We start from the raw sequence: 24,513 nt of genomic DNA on the forward strand, positions 1-24,513 counted from the left end.
CTTTAGAAGGTGAGACCCTGTAGCCTCGACTGGCGAGGAAATTTAGAAGAGTAGAGGTGTCAGCTTGGCTAATTTTTAGGGAGGGGCTACAGAGAAGTACATCATCTACATAAAGTATAATCTTAGATTTAGGGAGAGACAAGGAGAGTAAGTCAGAAGCCAAGGCTTGACCAAATAGATGTGGGCTATCCCGGAATCCCTGAGGTAGAATAGTCCAGGTAAGTTAAGTAGAAAAGTGGGTGTCAGGATCTGTCCAGGTAAAGGCAAATATGTTTTGTGACTGGGTATCTAGAGGGTTAGAGAAGAATGCATCCTTGAGAACTAAGACTGAGAAATGGGAAGTCCCTAAGGGGAAAGTGGAAAGAAGTGTGTAAGGATTAGCCACAACAGGATGGAGAGGAACTACTGCAGAATTAATGTGCCTGAGGTCTTGAACCAGGAGATAGTTACAATTAGGCTTCTTAACTGCTAGTATAGGTGTTAAAGGGAGAAGAGGTGGGATGAAGGAGTTTTTTTCTCAAGAGGTTGGAAATAATAGGCTTAAAGTCCCCTGAGGCTCTGGAGAGAGAGAGGGTATTGAGCTTGGGTTATGTACCTGGTAGAGTCCAGTAACTGGATGACAACAGGAGAATGGTGTTTAGCAACAGAAGGGTTCTGGAATTCCAGACTCCAGATGAGGGGGCCGAGAACTTGCTTATTCACGGATCTACCTGAGAAGCTGGTAAATTAAATAACATGGTAGTGTTAGTAGGTTGTCTGGCTAGGAAAAGGAGCAGATGAACTACTGGCAAGCCTGGGTTTAGGTAAATGTGAGGAGCAAAGGAAATAGAGGTTCCCAGCCTAGCTAGAAGATCCTTTCCCAATAAGGGGACAGAACATGTTGGCACTACCAAAAAGGAATGGGTGAGTGGTATACCCCTAAAAATGCAACTAAGTGGTGGGGTCTGGAGAGGGAAGGAAGGCTGTCCTCCTACCCTGACAATAGGAGAACCAGAAGGAGAAGTGGGTCCCCAAAACTCTGTCAGGACTGAGTAAGTGGATCCAATGTCCAAGAGGAAGGAGGTGAACCGCCCATATACCACAATAATTACCCGGGGCTCCCTGCTAGTGATGGCAGTGGTCAGGTCAGGGGAGCTCAGGCCTCCTCAGTCGCCATAGCCAAACCTAGGAGATCAGTTGGAGGGTTATCTGGGAGTGATATCCCTTTGTTCTGTGTCATATGAGGGCAATCAACAGCCCAATGTCCCTCTTGATGGCACCTAGGGCATGGCCCTCTTGGCTTGCAGAAGTTAGGGCAGGCTTTTGCCCAGTGACCTTTTTACCACATTTGTAGCAGGTACCTGATGGTCTCTGAGTCTTAGGAGACCATGAGTCCAGGGTAGTGGCTGGGGCTGGTTGGACAGCCTTTGCCAGCATATGGTATTTTTGTTTGCGGATTCTATCATCTCTCCCATGGTACACTTTGAAGGCCAGCGCTAAGACTTCTGCCTGTGGAGTTAGGGGTCCCCTCTCCAGTTTTTTAAGTTTAGTTCTTATGTTGGGTAGCTCTGGGAAAAGAAGTAGGTCATCAGAAGTTGCTTACCTTCTGGGTTTTCAGGGTCTAGATTGGTATGCTGCAATAAAGCCTTCGTAAGGCGTTCTAAAAATTGAGATGGATTCTCCTGCTTGTCCTGGACAACCTCTTGGAGTTTTTCAAAATTTACTGGCTTTAGGACCGCTTTTCTAAGACCAGCCAGAAGGCATGTAATGAACCTGTCCCTGCAGAATTTTAATTCCACCAGGGATCCTGGTCTAGCACTGTCTCAGAGCCAATTGGGTATGCGCCGTCTGTTTGGTGAATTCCATCTGCATGCACTCTTGCCTCTTCCCAGACTCATCTGTGTTCCTTAGGAAGTAAGAATCTTTGTAAGAATCATATGAACATCATGGAAAGTCAAGCTGTAAGATTGAGTGATATACTGGAACTCTTTAATAAACTTGGAAGAGTTAGAAGTATAGGACCCCAGCCCGTTTTCTATTTGGGAAAGTTCACTAAGTGAGAACAGAACATGTACTCTGACAAGACCATCTACTCCAGCAACTTCCCTTAGAGGTAGGACCATTACTGTGTCAGGAGTCTCTGGGGAGGAAGGACTTTGAGGTTTGGCTGTAACCTTAGAGCGGGTGACATGAGGAGTGAAGGTAGCTGCCAATGTGGGGCATTTGGAGCAGCCCACAGCTGGCACAGAAGAAGGTGAGGGGTCTGGAGATGCAGAGCTAGCAGGCTCTGGAGCATCCTGGTGAGGAAGAGAAACTGAGGCAGCAGTTTGGGTTTTTGGCAGCATGGAGACAGGTCTGGGGCAAAACCGGGGTGGTTCATTAGCTGGATCTAGCATTGTAGCATCATCTAGCGGAGGTTGTGTAGATTTCATGACTAAGAGAAGTTGCTTTGGGGAACAGGAAGAGCACAAGGAGGGATTGGAACAGAGACAGATAAATACTTGGACATAGGGAACCTCCTTCCATTTACCAGTTTGCTGGCAGTATGTATTAAGATTTCTTAAAATAGTTGGATCTAGGGTGCCATTAAGTAGCCATTTTGAACTCCCATCTAGTTGATATTTAATCCAGATCTTATTGCAGAGATATATTAATTTTGATGCCTTCAAGTCAGGCGTTAGCTTTAAAGATTTGAGATTTTCCAGGAGACATCCCAGTGGGGTGCCTGGAGGTATGGTCAAAGACATTCTGACACCCATTGGTGAGTAGTTGGACTATTTGTATCAGGGTACAGTCCAAGAACCAAGAAGTAACAGCCAAAGCTAATGGTTCAAGTCATCACAAGAACCCCCTAGTGGCTACCCAGCAGACCCTGGAGGCCTACTGTGGAAAGCAACCCACCCTGGATCCAAGGATTTTACGGCTGTAAAAGCCCAGAAAAATTGGGAATGAGAGTTACTTTTGAGAGAGGGGCAATCAATGGCAGAAGTCCTAAGACATATGTCAACTGGGAGGCTTGACTGTAAATCCCGTGGTTCCCAGAGAAGGCTGGCCAGGCCGTATCTGGGAAGCTGGAGGTCCTCCCCTTTACTGATCCTACTTAATTAGTATGCTGGTATCTGTGCAAGAATTATAGCAGACTGGTAAATGGAAAACGTGAAACTGAATGGGTAGGTGTGGACCTGAGCAGAGGCTAGCCTCATGTGATAGACCAAGCAGGGCACTGCTCATGTGGTAGAAGTTGCTATGTCCTTTGGTGTGTAGGGCAGCTCCAGCTCCAGCTTCAACTTGGTGGTGGTGTCTTCAGTGGGCAGCTGCAGCTTCCGTGGTGAAAGCCTGTGATTATCGTAGCCACCAGATGAGGGGGTCCAGAACTTGCTTATTCACGGCAGCCACGGTTGCCAGTGCTGCAACTGATCCACGTGGTCGTGACCTCTGCCCGCTCTGCTTCAGGGCAGCACAGCGGGTGCTAACTCGAGAACTGCCAAATCCGAGTCACAACACCAAATGATGTGTTAGAATGGTGGGTTGTGTCAGAACATACCACACACTTGGCACAAGCAGTTGCACGTGTAAGAGGTTTAATTGAGAGGGAGAGAGGGGGCAGTAGCACAGAAAGAGAGGAGGGAGAGAGAGAGAGAGATGGAGGAATGTTCCCCATATATATATATATATATATACATATACATATATACATATATATATATATATATATGGGGTCTGACGTAGTAGTAGCTGCAGGAAAAGGTGGGAGGTGAGCCCAATGGATTCTGGGAATATGGTAGCTGTTGCCCTGGCAACAGGTCTGTGGACCCACCTATGCTTGGCCACAGGCTTTGGATGCTCTGATGCTAACAGTCAGGAATTGGTGCTTGTCCATGTGATGGGTCTCACACTGGACCAGTTATTGGTGGCCATTCCCTAAGTCTCTACTCCATCTTTGTCCCTACATTTCCTTTAGACAGGACAAATTTTGGGTCAAAAGTTTTGTGGGTGGGTTGGTGTCTTATCCTTGGAGATCATACCTGGCTACTCTTTAGGTTCCATATTTCCACTGCTATGTGCCCCAGCTAAGGTCACCTGCATTGACTCCTGGGAGCATCCACCATCCCTGGTTGCTAACACATCCTAGAAATGTCCTCCATCCCCCACCCCTGCTAGCTACATATTTCCATTCATTCTCTTGGCCTATGGTCCTTTCTTCTGTCTCTCCCCACACCTGATCCTGATCCCCTCATCCCCTTCCCTACACCCTTCCCATCTGTGATCCCACCCAGTTCCCTCCCTCCATTCTCTTTTTATGAGGTGTTTAATCCCCCTTCTAAGTGAGATTCAACCACCCTCACTTGGGCCTTCCATCTTGTTTAGTATCTTTGGGTCTGTAGTTGTGTCTGAGGGTATCCTGTACTTTATGGCTAGTATCCACTTGTCAGTGGATACATGCCATGCATGTCCTTGGGTCTAGGTTACCTCTCTCAGAATGATATTTTTTAGTTTTAACCATTTGCCTGCAAAATTCATGATGTCCTTGGTCTTAATAGCTGAATAGCATTCTATTGTATTCTGTATCCATTCTTCAGTTGAGGGACATCTGGGTTGTTTCAAGTTTCTGAATATTATGAATAAAGCTGCTATGAACATAGTGGAGCATGTGTCCTTTTGAGTATAGGGTTTGATACATCTTTTGGGTATATACCTAAGAATGGTCTATCTGGGTCTTCAAGTAGAACTGTTTCTAATTTTCTAAGAAACTGCTAGATTAATTTTCAGAATGATTGTACAGGTTTGCACTCCTATCAGCAATGGAGGAGTGTGTCCCTTGCTCCACATCCTTGCCAGCATCTGCTATCGCTTGAATTTTCGGATTTGTATACGCTCAAATCTCGGGGTCACTTTGACTTTCACTTCACTGATGACTAAGGATGTTGAACATATCTTTAGGTTCTTCTCAGACAATTGAGATTCCTCTGTTGAGAATCCTCTTTTTATCTCTTTACCCCATTTTTAAAATTGGATTATTCATTTTTTTGGTGCCTAACTTCTTGAGTTCTTCATATATTTTGAATATTAGCCCTTTGTCAGAAATAGAGTTAGTGTAGATCTTTTCCCAATTTGTAAGCTGACATTTTGTGCTATTGAAAGTGTCCTTTGTCTTACAGAAGCTTTTCAGTTTCATGAGGTTCTATTATCAATTATTGATTTTAGAGAATGAACCATTGCTGTACTGTTCAGGAAACTGTCTCCTGTACCTATACATTCAAGACTGTTACCCACTTTCTCTTCTATTAGATTTAGTGTATCTGGTTTTATGTTGAGGTCATTGATACACTTGCACTTGAGTTTTGTGCAGGGTAATAAATATGGATCTATTTGCATTCTTCTCCATATAGACATCCAGCTAGACTACCACCATTTGTTGGAGATCCTTTCTTTTTTTCATTGTATAGTTTTGGTTTCTTTGTTAAAAATCAAATGTCCATTTGTGTTTGGGTAAACTTCTGGGTCTTCAATTTGATTCAATTGATCAATCTTTCTATTTTTGTACCAATGCCATGCAGTTTTTATTACTATTGTTCTATAGTACAGCTTGAGGTCAGGGATAGTGATTCCTCCCAAAATTCCTTTGTGGTTCAGGATTGTTTTGGCTTGCTTGTTTTTGTTGTTGTTATTTATTTGTTCTTATGTATGAAGTTGAGAATTGCTCTTTCAAGGTCTGTAAAAAGTTGTGTTGGAATTTTGATGGGAATTGAATTAAATCTGTAAATTCCTTTTGGTTAGATGACCATTTTCACTGTTAATCCTACCCATCCATGAGAATGGGAGATCTTTCCATATTCTGATATATTCTTCAATTTCTTTCTCCAGGGACATGAAGTCCCTGTCATACAGATCTTTCACTTGCTTGGTTAGAACACAGCAAGGTATTTTATGCTACTTGTGGCTATAGTAAATTGTGTTGTTTCCTTAATTTCTTTCATAGCCCATTTATTATTTGTATAAACAAGTGCTGTTGATTGTAGGAGGAATGACTGTGGTCTCTCAGGTACAAAGCCATCTTCTGAAGGAGGACCTAATTGAGGACTGCTTGACAGACCAAAGATTGCTGGCACAGACAATGCCAGCCAATCAGGAACTGTTTAGAAGAGATACTTTCTTGGGACAAATAGGGTGTAGGTAGAAGGTATTAAAGGAGCTTACAATAGTGTTGTAAATGAGCTTGCTGTGACATTTCCCACCTGCTCCCTGAGTTTGTGTCATTGACTCTGTGCCACCTCAAGTCCAACCCCCGACGGCAGGGAGGGTCAGGTAGTGAGTAATTCAGGCCACAGACAGCAACTGATTTCTTTGATTTAATTTTGCATCCAGCCACTTTGCTGAAGGTGTTTATTAGCTCTAGGAGTTCTCTGGTAGAATTTTGGGGGTGCTTATGTATACTATTATGATCCATAAATAGTGATATTTGATTTCTTCCTTTCCAAATTGAATCCCTTTGAACTTTTGTTGTTTTACTGCTCTAGGTAGAACTTCAAGTACTATAATGAATAGAGAGTTGGCAGCCTTGTCTTGCCACTAACTTTAGTGGTAGTACTTTAAGTTTCTCTCCATTTAATTTTATATTGGTTTACTGGCTTGCTGTATATTGCTTTTGTTATGTTTAGGGATATGCCTTGTATCCCTGATCTCTCCAAAACTTTTAACATGAAGGGGTTTTGGATTTTGTCAAAGGCTTTTTCAGCATCTAAGGAGATGATCATGTAATTTTTTTTCTTTCAGTTTGTTTTTATGGTGGACTAACTTGATGGATTTTTATGTAATAAATCATCTTTGCATCTTTGGGGTAAAGACCAAGTGAATGTTTTTTGATGTGTTCTTGGATTCGGTTTGCAAATGTTTTATTGAGTATTTTTGTATTGATGTTCATAAGAGAAATTTATCTGAATTTCTCTTTCTTTGTTGAGTCTTTGTGATTTAGGTATCAGGGTGACTGTGGCCTCATAGAATGAGTTTGGCAGTATTCCTTCTGTTTCTATTTTGTTAAATAGTTTGAAGAGTATTGGTATTAACTCTTCTTTGAAATATTGGTAGAATTCAGTGCTAAAACAATCTGGCTCTTGGTTTTTGTTTGTTTGTTTGTTTATTTTGATTTTTTATTTTGTTTTGTTTTTTGGTTGGAAGATTTTAATGACTGCTTCTATTTCTTTAAGTGTTATAGGACCATTTAGATAGTTTACCTGATGTTGATTTAACTTTGGTAAATGGTATCTCTCTAGAAAATCATCCAATTAATTTAGGTTTTCTGGTTTTGTGGAGTACAGGTTTTTTATATTATATCCATCTCTTTCTTTAGGTTAATGTAAGACCCTGTTGAGCCTTAGCTTACCAGAGACCCCCTGAGTGAATCATGTGGAGCCTGATCGATGCAAAAAGGAAGAGGATTTTTAATGTTCCAGTGCACTGGGGCCATTCCAGACCCTAAGGAGAGGTAGTGACCACACACAACTTGTTCAGTGAGCTTTTATACAATTTTCTGGGCAGCAGCCATTAGATACAATGTGATTGACAAAACAGTGTGACTTTTTAAACTGATTGGTCTTCAGGGAATGAGTTGGCAAGGACTTCCCTTGTCTGAAGGTGGCCATAGGTCTACCCTACCTGCAGGTTGGTTCTCACCCTGTGGTCTGAGGAATGTTAATTAACTTCTCCCTCCCTGAGAGTTTTACCACCTTCCCAAAGTTCCTGAGCTTATCTCATTAAGCTCAATGGAAATTCCTGACCTCCGGGTATTTTTCTGAGATGTCTCTGTTTACTCAGTTCTTACATTAAGGAAGTTTTCTTCTATAATTTTGTGGAAAATATTTTCTAGGTATTTGGACTAGGAATATCCTGCTCTTATTCCTATTATTCTTAGGTTTGATCTTTTTATACTGTCCCATATTTCCTGGGTGTTTTGTATTATAAATTTTTTAGATTTGATATTTTTGACTGATGTATCAACTTCTTCTATTGTATCTCCTAAGCCTGAGATTCTTCTTTCTGTTGTATTCTCTTGGTGATCTTGCATCAATTGTTCCTGTCCTCTTTACTAGGTATCCCATCTCCAGGATTGCCTTCATTTGTGTTGTCTTTATTGCTTCTATTTTCATTTTCAGGTCTTATTACTATTTAACAGTTTTATTCATTTCCCTCACCTGTTTGATTATATTTTTCTTTATTTCTTTAAGGGATTGATTTGTCTCCTCTTTAAAGGCTTCTACCTGTTTGATAGTATTTTCTTGTATTTCTTTAAGGGATTTATTGATTTCTTCTTTAAGGCCTCTGTCATCTTCATCAGATGAGATTTAAAGCCATTGTCTTGCTCTTCAGGTGTGTTAGGATATCTGGGCTTGCTGTAGTAGGAAAGCTGGATTCTGACAGTACCACATTGCATGAAATTTTTTATTGTATTTTTGTGATTCACTTTAGCTATCTGGTTGACTCTGGTGTTGGCTGGTCTGGTAGTCCCTAAGAGTAGCAAGTCTCTGGGACTATTTGTCCCAGGTGGTAGCAGGCCTCTGGGGAGTGGAGTGCAGATCTGAGATTGTAGGTTACAGGTGTGTGTGGACTAGAAGATGAGTACAGAATGGATAGGGCAGACCTCATGACTGATGGCCTTGCCAGGGGCCCAACAGGTAGGATCAATCTTTTATATTTTCAAGTAGACTTAATACTAGTTTAGGGCCTCTCTGAGTCTATTCTATTAGAATGAATAAGACTGTATGCAAAAGATTCTCAGCATGAAGCCTTTTTATTGTTAGACCGAGTAGCAAGTGACCAAGAATTGTTGAAGGTATTCTAACACCGTTGGGAGACTTTTCTTCTGACAGTGTCAAGGTGGTTGGCCAAGAACAAATAGTGAGGCAAATTCACACTGTGCCTTTAGTCTCTCTGAAACCAGAAGTATTTTACCTATTATAAAGTACATAGCTAGAAAAGGTAGCTAGGATCCTTTCAGACACTGTGATTGTTGCTCTTGTTATAAAAAAAATAACACTTAGCAGATGAAAGATTCTAATTGAAAACTTTGGAAAAAAGACTCAGATGGCAGAGGGACAAGCATCATCGCAACTCTCAACTGCTAAACATTGCTAAGCCATCATCACTATGGCTCTCTATTAGAAGGCCTAGGAAGGCCGCCTCATAGGGAGGTTTCCTTCTAGGTGTAGTGACTGAGACTGTATTTATCAATAAAACAAGATAAGTTCTGAGAATGCTGGGAAGGATCTCAGCAGATATCAAAGTAGCCTTATTGAGGAACACAAATGGAAATAGTGACACACTCTTGGAATCCAGAGGCAGGAAAATCACAAGTTCCAGCCAAATTGTGACTGTATAATGTAATAACTCGAAGTATAGCTTGGAGAACAGAGCAAATTCTATGACTGTCTGTTCTACAAAGAGGGATTATATCTCTATATTAACATATATGTATATATACATATGTGTATACATATATGTCTTTCATTATGATAAAAGAAAACACAGCCTCTCCCATTGTAGACACTAGGAAATTGACTCCCACCTTCACCCACTGTTATTTGTGCACCTAAAGTAAGTAGTTAGATTCATTTTACCTTGTTTTTGCATCTGTAAAACATAGTACTATTCTGGCTTCTCTCATGAGTTATGGAGACTGAGTTAAGGCAAACCATACAGAGCCATCCCTGGTGAGCCTTAGTACAAGACACTTTCCTATTGGTCTGTTCTCTTAGACAGGCCAGTGTCTCTTCCTCCTCACTATATTTCTGTTAGGTTTAGATTTATATATCACACAAAGTAATGGTCATTACATCAAGTTTCCAGAGGAAAATATGTGGTTTTGATGACACCATAAAGCCCAAATGGCCTGTAGATTTTGAAGAGACAAAATAAAAATGTCAATAAGCAGATCCCTAGAACCTGTTTCTGGACGATGAAAGGGTGTGGACAAGCAAGGCTTTGGGATCATTTCTCTCACAGCATAGAAAACGTAGCCCAGAGGGCAAGGAAATGAAGCATCCTAAAGGAGGTGAGATTCTAACTTAATCAAAATATAAGGGAATTTAAATTGTATACTGGATTAAAAATTCTTTAGAGATTATTACTGTGTTACTTGAGTCTTCAACCACTGGATGTTCTCAATAGTTCCAATGTGACTGTGCATTAAGAATGTGACCTTGTGAACTTTATATGTTGACTTTTAGGAGTAGACTCAAACAAACCTCTGATGCAAATAAAGAGCCTTTCTCTATTTCAACAATGTTTTTGTAATAATATTTTACAATATAGCTGCTATGTAACAAACTCTACAGCAGGAACATCTATCAAGCTTATAGTCAAATGAATAACATTCATAAAAGATGCATGAGCAATGAGACTATTAAACAGTTTTTTCTTTGATTAGTCTTATTATTAGCTTGAGATGTTTTCCATCTCTTCGGTTTTGTGCCTCCACTTCTTAAGTTTGGAGAATTCAGTTATGTGTCATTGTGCTGGGTAAGAATGTCAGGCATTTTGGGAGAGATGAACATAGGGTGTTTTGGTTCCTTATCACCAGACTGTTGCCCTTGGTTAAAAGAAGTGTCCAGATCACAGAAAGAAAAGCTCTTCTAGGGCTCTGGGATGGTTCTGGGATTTCTGTCTTCAGTGGGATGGCTGAGGAGGATTAGATGGGTAGCTGCAACCAAAAAAAAAGAGACACTGTTGATTCTGAGGCAGGCAAAACAAAGGGGAACTGCGATGGCACCATGAGGAGTATTCTGGAAGGGATAATTTCTTATCTGTTTTTCTTCCAGAATGACTGGATGGAAATAATGAGGAACCAGCTTGGGGGATATTATACTAGTATACTAATTTAGATATATTACTAAAATGGGATATGTTACATTTTGGGGCAATGAACTCTTGACCACCTAAGATATTCAACTAATTTCTTTAAAACTAAGATAGGTTCCTTGTTAAGCAAGTGGTCCCTACATAAAGAATGACATGCATGACAGCTGCATGACTAATATGAATGGTAGAAAAATGAATTGAAGATTAGAAATTTCTAGAAGAGTTTTTTTTTTCTAAAATGAAATTGTTTTGTTTGTTTGTTTGTTTTCCAACAACCACCTGCCTGACAGGTTCTCATGTTAGTTTCTTATGAGGCAAATGTAAGAGAAATATTTTAAATATTCTAAATATTTTCTCAACTACTCTACATGTAAATTATATTGTCGTTTCATTTTCCTCAAATTAATTACCCTCCCCTTTACAGAAATGTCCACAATTTGTAATTTTCTTACACATACTAGAAGTTGATAAAAGTACATGCAAAGTTTTGATTTGTTCTCCAGAACAATTAAGCAATATATGAACATGTTAAAGGAATTAACACAGTTATAAAAATGAGTTAAAATATGAACTTTAGCACTTTGTTTCTGAGATTGTGTACAAGTTAGAGACAAACATGTTTGGTTTTAGAGGCTTTTTTAAAGGGAAAGTGTTTGTATATGTGTGCATCTAAAGCTGCAAATGTGTGATATCATGCATATGTATATGTGTGTTTTATGTATGCATATATGCATGCAGACCATATATATGCAACATATCTGGAATTCAGTTCTGTATGTGTGACTTAGAGGAAGTATACCACAACAAGAAATTTATCACTGCTTTGTTATTATATCTATTCCCACCAGCCACAACCATCAATATTGAAGATGTAGTATATTATAGAAAGTAGAAGTTGAAATGTGTACTCCTGTCATAATAGGGAAGACTCTATAGAATTGCTTGACAATCTAAAACATTCAGAAAATGTACAAATGCAGATGCTGTGATTAATTTGTTCCCTCAAATTAATTGGTTTAGGTTATTGACAAATTGTCAAATTAATTATTGACAAGGCACAGAGTCAATACAATACAATGTGGGGAAAGAGCAAGCACATTGAATCAGTCCAGGGAAATCAACTTGAATGTCACTAGAATTTGACACCCTAGAATGAGTGTGTAGAATGAGGTACTTAACCATAAGACAGGGCCATATTCCAACTTCTGAACATTAATGTCTACACACATTTCTGCAGTTTTATACATCCATGCCATTAGATCACAGCCATTGTCAAGGCCTTTTCCCAATATCCAACCTCTCTGCCCATACCAGTCTCTATAATCAGTCCTAGCTTAGAAGTCCATTGGTGAGACTAGGGGCCCAGAATGGCTTCCTAAAGAAATAGAAGGATACTTTGGGGGAATACATTTTTATCTGGTTTTGTTGTCTGCTTTTAACTTTAATTCCACAGCAAGATGCATCACATGATAACTTCTTAAATGAGATACCATGAATCTCAGTTGTGAAGGCAGCCCTTCCTTAAAACTCAGTGATTAATCATTTCCGTGTACTAGATCCCATTTTTATGAGTCAGTCAGATTGAATATTGATGGAGACTTTCACTTCTAGTGACATCTGTACTACATGGAATTCTCAGGCAATCATGGCAACACCTACAGAGAAGATAGTCTCTAAATGTATGCACTAGAGATAGCTGGATTGGAGGTGTTTATCCTCATTGGTATAATCAATCTAAAATGTGATCAAATCCCAGTCTCAATCCACTATAATTTATTTAGTCTTGGAAGACAAATTTCAATTAACCATTAAGCATGCTCATGTTGGCATTCTCTTCTCTTTACCTCCATGTCTTCTATTCTGCTCCATATTATTAGCTAGAATAAAGGGCTATCTCTCTTTTCAAGTGGGATTAAAGGGGCTCTGCCCTGCACACACAACCAGAGGTAGCAATGAGTAGCAGTGTTAGCTCAGTGATACAGCCACAGGCTTTGAAACCCATTAGAAATGATACTCTTAGTTATGTGACATGTAGAACATATAAGGAACTACTGTGTAAAGGATTTGGTATGTAGAAAGAATTAAGTAGTAAGAACTAACCACAAGGTAAATTTAGAATCGACATCTATTATGGTACATCAAAGAAAAGGTATTGAACTTAGTAGGGTTATAAAAAAAAAAAAAAAGGAAAGTTAGTACCTTCAGGAGAAACTGTCAGAGTTTATGGGAAGAGCAGTAAAGAATACCCCATGAATCTGAGCAAAAATGAAGGGCCTACATGTGTGCTCTTTCACTATTAGCCTGATAATGAGAAAACCGTATGAAAATGAAACGGCCATCAGAGATGCAGGCATCCACTCAAGCACAGGTAATGGCTCCCAACCAAAGAGCCTCCAGGAAACAGTCCTCTTCAGCGTTCATTGTTTTCTACTCTGGGGTGAATCTTCTGCCCATCTCAGGTAGCTTCTAGCTCACCAGCACATGAGCACCTTGTTATAAGACTACATTGAAGACATCTACTTCTGAGTATCTTTGTACAAAAATATATATACCCAGAGAAATTTTTTTTCACATCAGTTCTCTTAAGGTAGGGCTATTGAATCATCATTTAGATTTGAAAAAAGACACCAGGGAAAACCCGGTTTCTAATTAATCTAAGAGTTGGCACTACGAGGGAATTAATGAAAAGAATTCTGGTAAGTCCCATTTCAGATTTTCCGATCTTGTAAGTGCATTGGCATGGTTAGTACTAATAGCCAAAGCTGTTTTTAGAAATCAATACCCTACATTTGGTCTTGCTTTTAACCTTAACAAGCCTTGTTCTTCAGAGATTTCCCTTTGGGAAGAGATGGAAATGGAGGGCAGGAATTTATGGTAAAGTGGCTTACTAAGCTCCAATGTAAATGATCTCAGAGAAAGATTAAACCTTTAATTTTTCTGAATTCCAGACCAAGGGTTTCACATGATATTGCTTGGTTTTCATCTCTCTTTGCCTTGCTTTGCTGCTGTTACCGATGCTGTCTCTAGCTTTATTCATTTCCCAACATCTGAGCATCTATATAATTCAGGGTACCCATGAAATAATAGTGCATATGTGAAGACACTGCCCAGGAGTGAGCAAGCATCCCATATATTCTTTCCCTAATTCGTCCCAAATGACTTCTTGAAGTAGTACCTCAATGTCACAATCATCATCTTGACATGATTTTTATGAATTTGTTCCTAGAATGCTATCTCAAGATTTACCTACATCTTCTCTTTTAAAAATTCATTTTATGTCCCAAACACAGCCCCTCTCACTTCTCTCTTCCTAGTCTCACCCTTATAATATCTGCCCTTCATTACCCCATCCTCTTCTCCTTGAAGAGGGGGCGAGCTCCTCGCCTTGGATACCACCCCACCCTGGGGCATCTAGTCCAAGCAGGTCTAGGCACATTCTCTCCTACTGAGACCCATCCAGGCACTCCAGGTAGGAGGGAAGGGGATCCAATGGCAGGGAACAGAGTCTGAAACAACCCTATTCCACTTGTTAGAGGTTCCACAAACACCAAGCAGCGGCACATTTGCTATAAATGTGTAGGAGGTCTAGGTTCAGCTCCTGTATGTTATCTGGTTAATGGTCCAGGCTCTGTGATCCTTCAGGGTCCCAGGTTAGTTGACTCTGTGGGTCTTCTTGTGGTTTCCTTGACTCCTCTGAGATGTTCACTTCTTTTGTTCCTCACTCTTTCATAAAACTCCCTGGGCTCTACCTGATGCTTGGCTGTGGGTGTCTGCATCTGCCTCCATCCACTGCTGGATGAAGCCTCTCAGGAGACAATTATGCTAGGTTTGTGTCTGCAAGCATAGAGGAGTGCCCTTAATAGTGTCAGTGGTTAGCTCTCTCACATGCAATGGGGTTTCAAGTTAGGGTACTCATTGGTTAGTTGTTCCTTCAGTCTTAGCTCCATCTTTATCCCTGCATATCTTGTAGGCAAAACAAATTTGGGGTTGAAACCCAGGTTTTGTGGGTAGATTGATGTCCCCTTCCTCCCCTGCAAATTCTGCCTGGCTACACAGTAGGTGGCCAGTTAAGACTCTATATCCCCTTCTGGTAGAAATCTAAGTTAGGGTCACCCCCATACATGCTTGGTATCCCCTTCCATCTGAAGCCTCTAGTTACAGAGATGCCCCCATTTCCATTCTCACCCCCTTTCCCCCCACACCTGATTGACATCCCTGTTAACCTCCTCTCCAATTACCTTTCTTCATCCACCTCAGATGACTATTAATTTCCTCTTCTAAGATTCATGCTTCCTCCCTTCAGCCCTCCTTATTACTCAGAATAAGGGTAATTTGGGTCTGTTGATTGTAGCATGGTTATCCTGTACTTTATGGCTACTCTCCACTTATAAGTGCGTATATACCATACACGTTTTCCTAGCTGTGTGTTACCTTACTTAGGATGATATTCTCAAGTTCTGCCCATTTGTCTGCAAAATTCATGATGTCCTTGTTTTTAATAGCTAAATAGTATTCCATTGTGTAAACAAACCACATTTCAGAAACGTCCTTCAGTTGTAAGGACATCTAGGTTGTTCTCAGTTTCTATTATGAATAAAGCTGCTATTAACATAGTTGAGCAGGTGCCCTTGTATAGTGAGGTATTTTTGTGTATATGCCCAGAAGTGGTATAGTTGGATCTTGAGGTAGAGTTATTACCAGTTTTCTGAGAAACTGCCAAATTGATTTCCAAAGTGGTTGTATAAATTTTGCACTCCCACCAGCAATGGAGAAGTGTTCCCCTTGCTCCACATCCTCAACAGTATATGCTGTTGGTTGAGTTTTTTATCTTAACCATTCTGACTGGCGTAAGGTGGAAATTCAGGGTTGTTTTGATTTGAATTTCCCTGATGACTAAGGATGTTGAACCTATCTACAAGTGTTTCTAGGTCATTGGAGATTCTGCTGTTGAGAATTTTGTTTAGCTCTGTACTTCATTTTTGATTTGTTTATTTTGGTTTGTTGTTGTCTACCTTCTTAAGTTCTTTATATACTTTAGATATTAACCCTCTGTCAGCTGATACCTGCATTTATTATTTCTCTTGCTGAATCTATGTACTGTTGTTTAAAGTTTTATCTTAACAAGACTATTAAATGTTCTTCTTTTGTTCAAAATCTTCATGGATTTCTGTTACTGAGTAGGTCTTTAGTGTATAGAGGCATTTTATGTTTATAATCAAGGCAAATTTGGCCTTCATTATCCTGTATGCCAGAATTGAACTGTTTTTACTTCAATCAATATTGTGAGGAATAGTGTGTGCTTTAAAGAAGTTACTAAGTTGTCATTTGTGAGGATACAAGTTTTAGAATGTAATATCCAGGTTTGACACCTCACTTTAGTCCCACTAGACTGGAAAATCTGAAACATGAGTTGGAAATTTAAATGGTATAGAACAGTGGTTCTCAGTCTGTGACATTCGAGTAATGATTTTCTGATAGACTACCTACCTGCTCTGATATGTGACCCAAAAAGGTCACATATCAAATTTGATATTCTGCATATCAAATATTTACATTAAGATCCATACAATAGCAAAATTACAGATGTTAAAGATGCCAGAACCATGGGATACCTGCCAAGGAGAGCTGCTAACAGGAAATGAAGCCAGTCCACTGTGCCTGCCTACCTTGATGATAATGGACTGAACCTCTGAACCTGTAAGCCAGCCCCAAATATATGTATCCTTTATAAGACTTGCTTTGGTCATGGTGTCTGTTCACTGCAGTAAAACCCTAAGATAGTAAGTATCATTCAGCTGCTGGTAAATAGCCATCTCAGAATCATCATCCTCTACCTAAATGAGGAAGTCCACATAGGCACAAGAGTGATTGTCACCTCCATCAGCCAAGCCTTCTAGGGCTGCAAGAACTGCTCAGCCACAAGTCACCTAACCCTTTATAAGATCGAGATGACCTTGTACCACTATGTCTGCAGTGGTGTGTTTTGGCAGATGAGTAAATAAAGTCTTTGTCAGAAAAGTCTGCCACATTTTTTGCCATAGCATATGTCAGAGAGTCTTGATTCACTGTGCTCTTCCCTGAGCATAATATATCCATGGGTTCAATACACCACTGCTTTCCAGTGCAAATACATATGCCAGGAAATGTATGTGTCTCTATGGTCAATGTGGCGTGAGCAACATATCACAAACAAGCAATGTTTACCTCCATCATTAGTTGTGGGACCCTAATAAAAACAACTTAAACCCTCTGAGCCTTGTTTTTTTCCTCAGAACAACGTGAAAAATAAGACCCAGTTGGCCAAACTAACCTGTGGCTGAGATTACTATATCAACACTGAGTACCTGTGTGACAATTTAAAATTAGTCTCAGAATGTTGACCCTTCTTTCTCTGAGAAATGTAGCCTTCGTCCCTGTCCTCTTTTATCTGGGTAGACTCTGACTGTGGTCAAAGAGACACTGTTGCAGGCCCATGTGGTAGGAAACTGGCAGCTTCAGAGACCTGTCTGCAGACTATCATAAATCTCATTTTCCATGCCTCTACCTGGCAGGTGAAGAATCTAATGACCGTGCTAAAGAGAAGACCTAGGGAGACCCAAACCCAGACACAGTATAAGCTAAACTCAGCCTTCCAATTTCTCTGTTGTCTGGCATGGGATGGAACTTCTTAGTAAGTTTAGTTGCTTACTAATGTATGAGTAGTGTCACACAGAGCAGATAGTCTATCAGAAAATCATTACTTGAGTGCCTGACTACAGTCCCTAGACTCTGTAAAATGTCTATTGTTGAGTCCTTTCACTTTTGGGTAGTTTGCTATGCAGTCATAGATAAGGGGATTAACTTATCGAAAGACAGGCCCTCGGGATACACGGTGACTCTAGACTATGGGGATTCCCAGGGTGCAGGACTTTCAGTGCTCAAACCTGGAAAGTCCCAGGTCAAAGTGGAGGAGTGGAGATTGTTCAATGTGTGCCAGAGATTACCTTTGTTGGTGTGTACTCAAGCAAAAATCCAACAACTTCTTTGTGATTGTTTCTAACAAAATTGTCTTCAGGCCAGCTGACTCACACTGCTGCAGAAGGTGAAGATGTTTGTAGGGGGATGGATACCCTACAGGATGGCAATGTATCGAGAATATTGTATTGAGGATAGTTCTCGTTGATTTCCTCATCTAGAAGACAACTGGTTTGTCAGATAAAGTCTTAAATGTCTTTCACACGAATTGGGGTGTGTGGAGGTGGGGCAGCAGTGGGAGCCCTGATGGCATTTCAAACATGTTTCAACAAATATTTTGATTACCATATATTAATTAATAAATATTGCCCTTATCCTTCTTAAAATGGCATCTGCTCAAATGTCATCTGGGAGAGACTTTTGAAATATATAAAACAGCTACCTTAAGTATTTTCTAAACACAACTTATAGATCTAATCATATTGTTAACTAATTTTGACTATGAGTCTCATAATTGCAAAAATGATGCTTCATTAAGACTTTTGAAAACAGAAATAGAACACAAAAGGGGTTTTAGTAGAATTCGGACATTTTCTATTTCCCTGATGTTTTCAGATGCATATGCAAACCAGTGTATAAGGAATCTAGAATTTGATTTATCAAGAAGATCCAGAGATTTTATACTCTGAGATGATAGATAAGTAGACTGACGTTAGGCAAAATCTAAGGAGGGTTAAGGACACTAACTGTTCCTCCTTGCAGTTTAGATTTCTCTAGAGCAGTGATTCTCAACCTTCCTAATGCTGTGACCCTTTAATACAGTTTCTCATGTTGTGGTGACCCACCACCATAAAATTATTTCATTGTTACCTTATAACTGTAATTTTGCTTCTGTTATGAATTTTAATGTATATATCTATCTTTTCTGATGGTCTTAGGTGATCCCTGTGTAAGGATTGCCAAAGGAGTTGCGACTCATAGACTAGGGACCATTGTTCTAGAGGTAAAACATGGGCTCCTGAGTTACATGCTGGGTGTCCCATAGGGAAAGGCCAAGGTCTATCATCGAGTGGTCCATGATAAAACAGAGTCTCCTCCTGGAGACTCTCATACTACCCACTGCCCAGGACTAGAGGGTTCCGAGGAGACCCATGTTCATAAGATTATGAGGCTAAGATACACAAATGCTTTTTCAAACTCTTTTAACTAGTACCATCAAATTGATTCCCATTTGAATTTATTCCCATTGAGAGAGTTATAGATCATCTATCTACAATCTATCAATCTAATAGCATATATATCATAACATATATAGAATAGTATAAATATGTATGTATGAATATATATATGCATATATATATATATGTATATTTATATGTATATACACAGTCTGTATTTCATATATTGTTTATAATGCAATGGTACCTTTAAAAAATTGTCAGGACAAAGAGTATAACATTGAAAATTTATTTTGTTTTTTTTTTTAATTAGAAATGGATTTAGTTGATGTTAAATTTTCATTCTAGATGTATTTGTTTATTTTAAAGCTTTGCTTTTGTTTTAGTTTTTGTGTATACATATATTATACTGTATATGTGTGGATGGGTGGTTGGGTGCAGAATTCAGGAGGCTCCTGAGCCCCTGGAGCTGGTTTGCAGGAAGTTGTGAGCTGAGATGGGTGAGCCATCAAATCTAGACTCAGGTCTTCTGGCAGAGCTGCAAGCACTCTCCACTGTGAAGGCGTATTCTCAAAGCCAGAGTTGAGATTTATGTCTTTTTTCATTTGCATATTTATGCCCTATGATTGTGTTTTGTGACCATGATCTAAGATTTGTGTACATGTTCTAAAATAACTCCCTGATGGTGTGTCGTTGTATGTGTTTGGTCCTATATCACTTCTGTCTGTCCCACCCCGACACTTTGCCAAAGTATACTTTCAACACTAATTTTTCATTATACTATGTGATGAAAATTTCGGACAGTGATGAACTGATAAGACTTTCCAAGTGTGAGATGATTCTGTAGTCTAGGCTTCAATTCACATGTGAGAAGGCACACCTTATGTTTGTAAAGTAAATAAAATCACCTGTCACAGACAGTTCAGGGTTTTTTCCTATTTATTTCTATTATTTCAAATCACACTTTTCTGACCTGTGTAATTATAATGATGTCCTTTAGAGAAATGATTCACATCTGCCCTCAGCCAGTTCTGCCAGCTCCGATGTACTGGCCTGGACCATATTTCCTCCCTCCAGCACAGTGTGCTGTGCTAGATCACAGATTCCCTCCTTTTGGGCCTTGCCTGTTTCGGTCAGTACAGTGTGGGCCTTTGAGACAGAGTAGTCCCCTGTCCAGATGAATCCTGCAGAAGGAGTTTGTGAACCTCAAACCCTGTCTGGGTCACGGCTGCATATAAACACCTCCCTGTGTTCCCAAGAAACCTCAGGCAGGGAATGCTCGACCCAGGGGATTTGGAAACTGAGCCTGTGAGGGCTTGCTAGAGACAGTAGCCTTTCCCACCTGAACTCCCCACCCTGGGCTAGTGGGGCCTTAGGGTGCGTGTACATTTCAGTCACCGAAAAGAGATCAGTTCCTGTGCTGAAAGGCAAGCCTGGGGCAGTGTTTGACAGAGCTGGGGACACTAGGAGGGACAATTACGAGTAAGTGGTTCTCACGCTGTGCCTGGCACTGGGTGCCAGCTCGCACATTAACTCCTTTGACGGCACTTTCGTCAGTTCACTCAACATTCTCAAGGGATGGCTTTGTCAATTGTTTGGCTGGCTGCTATGTTGACAGTCGATAGCCCCTGGATGCCAGCTTAGCCTGTCTAATAAGAAAGAGGCCAAAGTGAAATTCTAGACTCAACTGCGGGTGCAGTATAGGGTGGCTCCGGCTCTTTTCTCTCCTCTTTTCCTCTCTCCTGAATGCCAGTGACTCTTATCAGTTCACCTCTTTCCTCCTCCCAGGCTTTGGAGACAGGGTGCTGCCTGAGGTGCTTCTGGGCAGGGCTGTGCAACCTTGGAAGAGTGTGGAAACCTTAGTGGAAGCAGATCTGGGATGCTAAGCCTGAATGCAAGCACATGCACTCTTAAGATTTTAAGAAGACTGGAGACACGTGTCCCTGTTAAGGATGTTCTCTATGTCAACTCCAGTGAACAGCAATGATGGAGTGGTCAGCAGTGGGGCATATATCTCAGAACCATGCTGTTGGTGAACAGTGCACAGATCGGAAGCTAGAAAGGAATCCTTCAGATTCCCTTAGCAAGCAAGAGCATCCAGGAAGGCACATTCTCAGCCTGGTTGTAATGCTAGGTGTAAATCCTTTTCTTTCGGATCCTAGTGGCCTTTCTGGATTGCTCAAATTGCAAATTCTCAGAACAAGTTATAATTTTAAACCTACAGACTGGATTTGCATTTTAGTTGCCACACTAAACACCATTTGGCAGCTTATCAAATGAAACAGTTGGAAAGAAATTTTTCTTTAATTCCTTGACATGATATTTGAATCAGTTTTAGCTTATCCATTTAAAAATGGTTTCCTTGTCTCAAAATCAAACGTAGTGATTCCCCCGTGCTTCTGTTTAATAAAATAATTTCATTTCTTGTTTCATAACTTTTTTCATTTTGGTTTATATGTTATGGTTGATGATGCCCAATCTTGATTTGAGGCAATGTCTGGCTATGTAGCCCTGATGATCTGGAATTAATTAGATGAATGGGCTGGCCTTGTTGCAATCTCCCTGCCTATGTTTCCTAAGTGTGGGAGTTACAAGTGTATGCCAACATACCAGTCTGAAATAGTTTCTTAAGTTCTATCAAATCATGTCTTCAGAAAGGTAAGGGAAAATAATAGGTGTATTTATATATACCATTAATATTTCAGGGGTTATCAGTCTTCTATTAGAGTTAATGAGTCCTGACTTATACATAATTTTTATTACCTTGAAGAACTCAAGGTGCTAATATATGCAGCTGATAAATACAGAAAGTTGGAGGTGTGTGGGTAATTCATTTGGGAATTTAAGTGAATTAATTACTTTTTAAAAATCTTGACTCCATTTGTGGTGTGTGTGTGTGTGTGTGTGTGTGTGTGTGTGTGTGTGTGTGTTTACAGTGCTGGGCCACTCTAGTATGGGGGTCATATCCTCAGTCTTTAATTGGTCTCTTTAATTCCCCCATCATGCTCTTGGGGGCAGTGAGGGTACTAATCCACAAGCTGGAGGAGCAGTGATGGCCATCTGACATTAAGGGGAAGAACATTTTGAAATACATTTGCTGATCACTGCCACTGGCTTTGCAGAACCTAATAAGCCCCTCACTGATAGCATCGGAGGAATTAAGTCCCTCTTTTTGTACCAAATGCTTTTCACAGTTCAGTAACCATTCCCATTGCTCCTATAATATTCCACTCTAATTTCCCCATGCAGAGAGTGGGCCTTGGAACTAGAGATGTTCAATTTCTAATAAAAACACTTTTATCTTTTCTTATTATATTTTATCACCTCTTTCTAAATGTTTGCAAGCCATAATCATTATATTAGTGTCTCAGTGGGAAAAAGGCTCTTGGCTTTGGAGTTGAGTTTCTGAGATCTGAAGAACAACCTGGCTTGCTGCCCTAGAGTTTTCACCCACTTTCCTCTCAGTGTGAATCAAGAGGCAGTCAGAGGCTTGACATATGAACCAGAAACAAACAGCAAAAGACAGGAATCAGAAGCTCTAATGTGACTGCAACAGAAACTATTGTTTAAGGCACTTCCTGGGAATTATTTAGGGATTATGGTGTCAAAATTGCTTAATCTGTAGGAAATAGCTCAGGCCTTCAACTCACATCAGCAAATATGTATTAAGTGCTTATTCTGTGTCCAGGACTGAGTCAAGCATTGTATTACAACAACAACAACAACAAAACAAAACACCAACAAAATATAAATGAATTGCTTTATAAGCAAAAGTGTCAGACGGTTCTACTGAAAGTGGCAAAAGGTGGGTGATATGCGTGTGTGTGTGTGTGTGTGTGTGTGTGTGTGTGTGTGTGTGTTCTTTTCATTTTCTGAGGCTAAAAAGTTTTGAATCTCTCTTTAGCTCCCCCTTAAACAAACCTACTTTCCTAATTATTTTATTTTTAAGGACTTTGATGGTTTTGAAACCTAAGGAAAAATCCTTAAAAATAAATATCTACCACAGGCAGAGGCAGTAGAAGGGGGTGGGGGAAGAAGGAAAAGGGGGAAGAGGAGGAGGAGAAGAAGAGGAGGAGAAAGAGGAGGAGGAGGAGGAGGAGGAGGAGGAGGAGGAGGAGGAGGAGGAGGAGGAGGAGGAGGAGGAGGAGGAGAAGGAAAAGGATGGGGGAAAGATAAAAATAAGAGGAGGGGAGAGTGTTGGAAGAGGAGAGGAGGAAGGGGAGGGGAGAGGAAGAGGGAGAGGAGGGGAGAAAGAAGACTGTGAGGTTCTCAGATCTTTTACAGCAGAAAGACATAGTAGGCATGGGTGGGAATGTAAACTGCATGGGCTGCATTCTGAAGCATTTGTTACACCAGGATACAAAAGTAGGTTAAAATCTGAGGAAGACTTCGGAGTCTCTAATATTTAGGAAAAATTTCCCCATGTTTGGTTTGACTTTTCTTATTTTACAAAATCAAAAGACCCCTAAGGTTTTCATTAAATTACCCAGGTAGCTCTCAGGTTTCTAGACCCACTCCCACAGCCCTGCTAAGACAAATTCAACTAAGCTTGTTGTTTTAAAAGGTTTCTAATCACAAGAGACCCACATAGTCAACTTTGCTCATTTCCTGTGCCAATTAGCAGACAAGGGTGGTTGTCTCCCTATTGTTAGCACAAGGAATTCCAGGGATTGACCCTTTCAAACTTGACTCCCCAGTCCCTGGGAAAAGCTGTATTGGCTTTGGTGAGAGACAGGAAGTTGGGAATCCTGAGGCTCTGTATCCAGGAGCCTGAGTACCAGAAGGGCATTTACAGGGCTAGAGTAGAAACCTATGGATGAAGATGCTTCCCTTTCTCATCAGAGTTTCATTCGGTACAGTAGCAGTGTCTAAGACTACAGTAATAGCAAAATCACTTTGCTTTGTTAGAATCAAGGAGACTCCCCAGCCTAATAAGCACTTGTGCCCCAAGGATCAAAGAATCTGGGTTCCCAGAGTTCACATGAAGCTTTGAAGGTTGACTTGGCAGACCTGGAGCAGAGAAAAGTGTTAAACTGAGGAGCCCAGAGTTCTCACAGAGGCCTGAACCACGAATGCACAGCTGCTCTCATTCCCTCAGAAATGGGGTGGGGGGTGGGGGGAGGGATCTTGAACAAAATAAGGAAAGGGACTCTAAAAGAAAGTGAGGAGAAAGCTAAGACAGCCAAGGTGTGATGGGTAAACTGGAATGGCTGAATCCATGTCAGGAAAAAAAAAAAAAAAAACCTCTTTAAAATCTTCCTCGGAATGATTAGTAGCATTCTCCTCCTTGATTAAATCTCTGAAACTACCCATTCTACAGAGAGCTACTTCTGTAGACTACTAGTCACATCCACCCATTATCTATTGATATAATAGTTCTGCCTAATACACCAGCTGTCTATTACAAATCGTGGTAGTTTAAGGCAAACATCATTTATGACTTCTCCTCCCTATTGGTGGCCTTGGGAGTTCTGTTGCTTTGGGCCATGGACTTTGGGCTTAACATATGAGGTCATCAGGTAAAGGGTCCTTCTTCTTCTTTTTTTTTTTT

At 40.4% G+C, this 24,513-nt stretch overlaps 1 long non-coding RNA gene across 1 annotated transcript in view; it reads left to right on the plus strand.

Moving 5' to 3' along the window:
* The first annotated feature begins 671 nt into the window (after positions 1-671).
* The window catches only part of LOC116092383, a 34,670-nt gene continuing 10,828 nt past the window's right edge, over positions 672-24,513 (plus strand). Inside the window, exon 1 of the long non-coding RNA XR_004119237.1 lies at positions 672-721. This is a non-coding gene — a long non-coding RNA (uncharacterized LOC116092383). The remainder of the gene's footprint in view (positions 722-24,513) is intronic.

The sequence above is a fragment of the Mastomys coucha genome, unplaced genomic scaffold (assembly GCF_008632895.1).
Source record: "Mastomys coucha isolate ucsf_1 unplaced genomic scaffold, UCSF_Mcou_1 pScaffold15, whole genome shotgun sequence".
In the NCBI taxonomy this organism is placed as follows: Eukaryota; Metazoa; Chordata; class Mammalia; order Rodentia; family Muridae; genus Mastomys; species Mastomys coucha.